This window comes from Corvus brachyrhynchos, unplaced genomic scaffold (genome assembly GCF_000691975.1).
Source record: "Corvus brachyrhynchos isolate BGI_N302 unplaced genomic scaffold, ASM69197v1 scaffold80, whole genome shotgun sequence".
Classification (NCBI taxonomy): Eukaryota; Metazoa; Chordata; class Aves; order Passeriformes; family Corvidae; genus Corvus; species Corvus brachyrhynchos.
In genome coordinates, this window is record NW_008236769.1 from 1,217,336 (window position 1) to 1,224,779 (window position 7,444).

Sequence of the window (7,444 nt, forward strand, 5' to 3'; positions counted from 1 at the left end):
CAATGTTACTATATTGGGAACACTCGATGTTAAAAAAAAAAAAAAAAAAAAAAAAAAAAAAAAAATCAACAAAAGCCCCAAACTACTTGCAGATAAGCTCCATGAAAACTGCCATGATTCTTTTAAAATCCGCTAAACACCTTCAGTAAAAAATTACCTTTCAAACAGCCTTAAAATAAATCACTACAACTTCAATATGTAACAAGCAATTTTCACATGAGAGATTCAAATCTGATTTTGTCACTATTGAAAAGTGTTCATTTATTCTGCTATTTCAGTATCTTTTCATATATACAGATCAATTAGATTCTTTCCCCCGCATGGAAACTTGATGAGGCAAGCAAGGCTTTGATTTTTTTCTTAAATCATCACTAGCTCATCTCTGCTTTCTCCACACCCACAAAAAAGCTGTCTAATTCTGAACTTCATTCTCTAGGTACAGGGGAAAAAAAAAAGTATCAGTGAGATCACTTTATTTAAAGTAGAAATTCAGTCACATAATGTTATTAACAAAATCAAGTGTTAAGACAGGTTTATTAAAGCTCTTCTAACCTTTCCTAGATAAAAAGCTTCAAAACAAAGAGCAGGCACTTAATTTTCTGATCACTTGTTAAGACATTCAAAACATCACACACTACCTTAGAAAAATATTTAAGAACTTCGTACTCAGATAAACGGTAACTCAAAGGAAAAGATATGACAGAAATTCTCTAGAGAACTAGATGTGACGGCAAATTAATTTTGCTTTAATATAACTGCATTAAAAGCAACTATTCCAAATCAGCAATGCTTGTTTTAAAAGGAAGTTGCAAAAAGGGGGTTGAATATGTTAATCATGCCAAGGATTATTCTGTCAAGACAAAAATACCAGTATAAATACTTCATTTAGACTGATAGGAAATTAATTATTAAAATTACCAAACTGCTCTGTCTGACTAACTATAAATCAAGAAGATGAATTCATGGCTTTTCCATCTCCTTCCCACACCCTCCCTGAGCAATTACACAGTTTGAAGGGAAGAGGAAGTTCGACAATTATTGTATACAATGGTCAAAGTAGACTGATTTAGAAGAGGAACTCCTGCCAACCCTAACAAAGCAGGATGAGAGGAAACTGGGAGATGCATCTTACACAAGCCCCTAAAATCCTGTTTTTCCCTCCTTCTAACCGTACTTGTATTTCTATGATACTTACTATACAAACCTACAAACACATATGGATGGATACTCAGTGTAAAAAAAGATGCCAAATGTCTGATACTTACTCTCAGAAATAGAGAGGTCTCTTTCACTTTACTTATATTTATCAGTACAAGACCAAGAAGGGAAATACTTAAAGTAGTGTAAATCTCAGTTTTCATGATTTGGTAGTGAGGACTGTTTAACGCATCTTCAGAAATGTATGATGTACTCTGCACATTATAGTGATTATCAACACCTAAAATTATAATAGCTCCAAGAAAAAAAGATTTTCAGACTTTCAAATATGACCTGAATTCACCTGGAATAAACATCCTTCACTCAAACAAAATTAAAAAGGACAACCTTGTTTTCCATACATGTTTAGAAGTTAAAACTATTTGAGAAAAAGGATTTAGTGAAATTTTTAGTTCATTGGCCAAGAGAACATTCATTAAGCTGATGAAAAAAGTTACAGATTTGTATTCATATGTACTTGGTGACAAGGCATAACACGCATCTAAGAGCATATAACAACACACTTCCAAGCTTTTTGTGTATTTTAGGTCTGATTGGTTCTTTACTGCTCTTCTAACAACTCTCTCCCTTTTCTAACAGCAGGAAGCTGGAAAAGATGCAGTATATCCCTGATTATATACTATAATCTGCCCAAGAATTTGTCAGCTCTTAAGAAAGAGCAGCAACATAGCATTTAAGCCACTTTCTAAATTTCATCAGGAAATGAGAAAAGTGCTAAATACAGGTGACTTTCAAATATCTGATGATTCTGCTTAGAAATTCATCCTTATTAACACATTGACCTGGAAGCTGATCTCCAGACACCTGGTGAAAGCCTATAATCAATATTCAGTGTACTCATTTCTTTTCAGGTATGACTCAAGCTAGAAGGAGCATGAAGCATAAATTCCTTTTTGGAAGACAGTGTCTGCAAAATATAGCAACCATGATAATATGGCTGATATTTTAAAACTTACAGATTTTTTCATACTGAAAAGGTAGTTCATAACTTCTAAGACTGAAAATGGGGAAGGTGGGGGAAGCACTGGAGAAAAGGACTTTAGCACATTTTTTTTTTTTTTTAAGTGTAATAAAAAGCATAGAAAGTTTTACAGATGTGGGTTTAAAATTTAAACACCATCTGACACTTTCAGACATATAAACTGAAATTTTCTAAAATTAGAGGAGTTTAATAAAGTCAAATTAATTATTTTCATATAAAATAATATATATATGTATATATCTTTAAACTTGAAGTTTTAATCGCGTCAGTGTTTCCTCTGATATATTTGTTTTCACATGTGATTCATAATCATATCCTATATCCATGAATCAGGCATGTAAGCATGACATTGCTGGCATTACTGAATTACTTCACTCTTCTACACCATCTGATCTTGTACGCATCTTATTAACTGTTCCAACCAAGGAATCAAATTTAATCCTCTGAAAGCACCATCTGTAGCATCATCAGTTCCCTCACAGTTCCTGTAACAACATGTTGTCAAGATGTATTTATACTTTAAGAGATCATATCAGAATTATACAACTGAAACCTATATTAAAAAGATGTAACATAGTACTTACAATATAGGAAGATTAAAATAAAGCAACAGGGCACTTTTCAAAATACACAATCTGTTATGATTCTATCATTTGAGTATTAAATTTGCCAGCCTATGCTTATACTTCCAGAAATACAAAGGTACTGAATGCATAGAGTCATTTTATTTAATAACACCATAATGAAACACTTCCTTTTAGCCCCGCTCAGCATATCAGTAATTTTAAGTATGTATGAATATCAGTTTCTTTAAATAGTCCTATTAGCTTTTGTGAAAATTTAGTAGTACAGATTGCTGGCTAGTTAAGGACTATCCTACTTCCAGAAGTTTACATGAACTGCTCTGCTGTTAGCACTCCAACCCCAGATCGCATAACTGGCAGTTTTGCTCCTACTAATATGCTGCTAAATATTTTTCTCATGATGAGTTTCTCCAAGTGATAAACCAGGCTGACAAATGTACTTATGGTGTGTCAGTTCACCTTGGCTTATTTGATGTCAATTAGATTTAAAGAGCCTTTTAAAAAACCCAATCTTATAAAGAAGAAAAAAAAAACTAAAGAATTTTTAAAAATTAAAGAATTAAATACTCACGCATCTCTGGAGATACCATATTATCATTGTGCTCTTGCTCAAACTTAGCACAGATAGTAAGATGTACAATTATCAGAATGTTAAAATAAACTATAGCTGCACATATCTTAGATACATCTTGGCTGATACCAGTCTGACAAATGTATTTCTGGGCCCATAAAAACAGTAGCAAATGGTGTACTTTTCCAGTATGTACTTCATAGCTGTTAAAGTGGTGAATAAAATAGAAGGCAGCTCTTACACAATGAGCACACACTGAGCATACAGTCTGTGCATAAAGTCATGCAATGGAATCACTCAGAGTTGAAAAAAGGAAACTCAGCAATAATTAAACAAGAACTCCAAAACCTAGAATAAGTTCTATCATGTTAGATTTAGTTCAGATGGATTGTTTAACAAAAAGTTCATACTACAAACACATGGCTCTTGCCATCATAAAGAGTTAGATATAATTTGCTTACAATTTTAAAGTAGTACTATTCCACCTCTAGACAAACCTCACATCATTGCATACAGAAGAAAACAATAAGGGAAACTACATTTGCTTGAACAACGCACCTTGCCAAATACTACTTGTACAGCTTCAAACACTGTCAGCTGCTCCCCAACAGGCTGAGCATATTTGAGATACGAGAAAGAGCCAAGTCAATAATTTCACATATGCTCTAAGGCAGAATAAGCCAAAGACTAATGCTAACAAGATTCCTAATTGTTCGTGCCCCTGCCATTCGTTTCTGTCCCTGTACTAACTCCTTCCTGGTACCAACACAAGCGCATTTGTACAGTCCCACTGCAGGAAGGATCAGGAAACTGATTCTGTCTGCATTTGTTCTCTATGTGCCTGCACAAACATCTTTGACAGCAAAGGTGCAGGGGAGGAGGAGGAGGAAGCCCACGCAGAAGCAGAGAGATGCCCTGTACAGCCACAGTGCTGCTGCTCAGCCCTGGTCCTGACATGCCCCGTTCTACAACTGAATCCAGTCAGCAACACGGCAGGGGACCAATACACTGAAAAAATGGAATGGAACAACATCTGTGCTACTTGAGTGGAAAACTACACCTCATTTTTTAGATCCTGGCTTTCACTACTAGGAGGTATAGGACAAGGATGCATCCTAGACAACTTGTTGCAATTAATAGCTATCAAGTGTTTTTTCAAGTTTTTTCGGGTGTATTTTGTGGCCTTATAAAACCTAAAACAGACATTTGCAATACTATAGGAGGAGATGATGCAATAGCAAACTCAGATAAAACAATCCACAGCACTTGAAAGAACAGTTTCAAACACCACTGCCGGTAAGCTCACAACTTGTCCTTTCTCCAAGGCTCTCCCCATGAGCGTAGAGAAGTCACAAGTTCCAGGCATAGCCCACTTTGGCAGCGCTCAGTCCACATCATAAACAGCAGACCTTGAGAGACACCACATCTCTACAAACATACACCAGCAAGCTCAAGGTGTCTGCTAAGTGCATGTCTGCCTCAAACACTGCTGTAATTTTTGTTGTGCCTTCATTTAAGCTCCACTTTTTTTGACCCTTTTCCAAAACCTTGGCGCCAGAACATGCATTAAGAACTAAATACACAAGGCTATAAAAAAAGCAGCATAATAGAATCTGTCCCAAAGCTGACAAACCATGACACTTAGCTACACAAAGCCAAATGAGTTTGTGTTTAAGAGTGTTTTGCTTTCTTTAGGGGCTTTTAAAAATTTTTATTACTGGCAGACAAGATGACCACTTTCTGAAGAGGCGAAACAGACATACTTAAGGAAAGCTCAAAGGAAAGAGCAAGAAAGTATAAAGATCTTTTATAATTTAAGACTGTGACAATTGAGGTTATAACCAATTGCAAAAGAATATTGATATAAGATATCTTTAAAGGTAACCAATGACATTAAGTGATATATAGTCTACTCTTAAGTCCTCATTTAAGTCCCATTGTATGTTCCTGACATGCACTGGGAAAAGTCAAGAAGAAATGAAGAGCAGTATGCTTTTTCCAGATGATGACACTTTTACTTCTGAGATTCATTACAAGTACTTTATGACATTTACACACGGTATTTATTTAAATATAACATTTTAGTGTATAGTTTTGTCACGTAAGAATTCAAACACTAACACTGATTTGTGTCTATCATATTTGAAAATACTAAAGCATGAAAAATAATATCCTAGATTTGTTTTTTAAACTCTGCTGGACACATACTGTAAATGGAGCTGGATCTCTTGCACAGCATTACTGAAGCTTCTGTTGCTATTTGCTCTCCCCACCAGACAGTAGTAGGAAAACAGGCACCAAGTCAAACTGCAACAGGCAAGTGTTTCCACTACATTATCTCATCTTAATGCATCAAGTATCAACACATACAGGCACTCCATCATTTTCAATATCAAAGAGGAAGCAACTTCCTAAAGTTAAAAAAGCCATTTGCCTGTCATTAAACATAAACAAAAATAAACCAGAACCATGAAAGATTAATTCTACTTCAATACATTCAATTAGACTCCATTTTCAAAAAGCACAGGAAGGTAATTTCACAAGAAATGTGATTCTGCTTCCCACAGAAATACACTACAAATAGAACATGTAGAAAAAAAAACCAGTTTAATAAATCAGAATTGTTCTCAAATATGTTGTGGTTTCTGTCTTGTTTTGTTGCGTGTCCTGTTGCCGGGTTATGGCCTTCATAGACAATAAAATACATCTGAAGTTCTTCATTCACATCTCTGAGAAGCATGTTTGGTAATAGTATTTTGCTTTGTAATTTCACTTTGGTTTAATCAAATACAAGGAACATACATACTCCAGACTTTATCTCCAAGGTCTATTCTCATGCCCTAAATGCAATACCTGACAAAGCTGACATCCAAAAAACAACTATTCCATGTCAGTCACATCTATCAACCAGCATAAATGTTTTAATATTTTCTATACCAACACAGTGATTTGTAGGCTATAAATCTTTGCTTTAAATCTTTTTCTGTCTTTAACAATTTTAAAGCAATTTTTATACCAAGTCATCTGCTGGGGGCAGGGGGACAGTGTTTTTCTATTCTGTATTTATGAAAAATACCAAGCACAATCAGCATAAAGTTGATACCAGAAAATGGGTAGCACATTTATGCCTTACTGCCCATAACAAAATGCTACATTCTCTAGTTGCTCTACTAAAAAACAAAGGAAATAGTTTTCTCCCTTCATTAAATTCATTGCTTTACTGAAATTTTAATTAACACATATAAGGTAACACTTGAAAAAGTTTCCAGTTACCACGCCAACAGAGAAACATTAAAAAAAAAAATCCTCTTCTGACATTTAAAATGGTTGCTGAAGTTCTCTTCACGCAAGCGAAATTTTACTACCAATATACCAACACAGTGATTTGTAGGCTATAAATCTTTGCTTTAAATCTTTTTCTGTCTTTAACAATTTTAAAGCAATTTTTATACCAAGTCATCTGCTGGGGGCAGGGGGACAGTGTTTTTCTATTCTGTATTTATGAAAAATACCAAGCACAATCAGCATAAAGTTGATACCAGAAAATGGGTAGCACATTTATGCCTTACTGCCCATAACAAAATGCTACATTCTCTAGTTGCTCTACTAAAAAACAAAGGAAATAGTTTTCTCCCTTCATTAAATTCATTGCTTTACTGAAATTTTAATTAACACATATAAGGTAACACTTGAAAAAGTTTCCAGTTACCACGCCAACAGAGAAACATTAAAAAAAAAATCCTCTTCTGACATTTAAAATGGTTGCTGAAGTTCTCTTCATGCAAGCGAAATTTTACTACCAATGTCAAACCAAAGCCAGATAGCATTGCCTCTAAAATGTTTTTAAACTTACTTGGATAACACTATCAAAAAAAAAAAAAGCATCAAAATTTTTCTAACTAGGAGAATATGCTCAGAAAAATTTCACTCCTATTTAAAAATTCCCTCTGGAGAAAACAGGCTGGAGACAGATCAAAGAACAGCAGTATTTGCATATGCGACAAAGATGAGGCTATCATGAGAAGAGACCCCAACTTCGAAAACCACGGCTTTAATAGTTTACTTCAAAGCGGTATCACAGCAAATTGA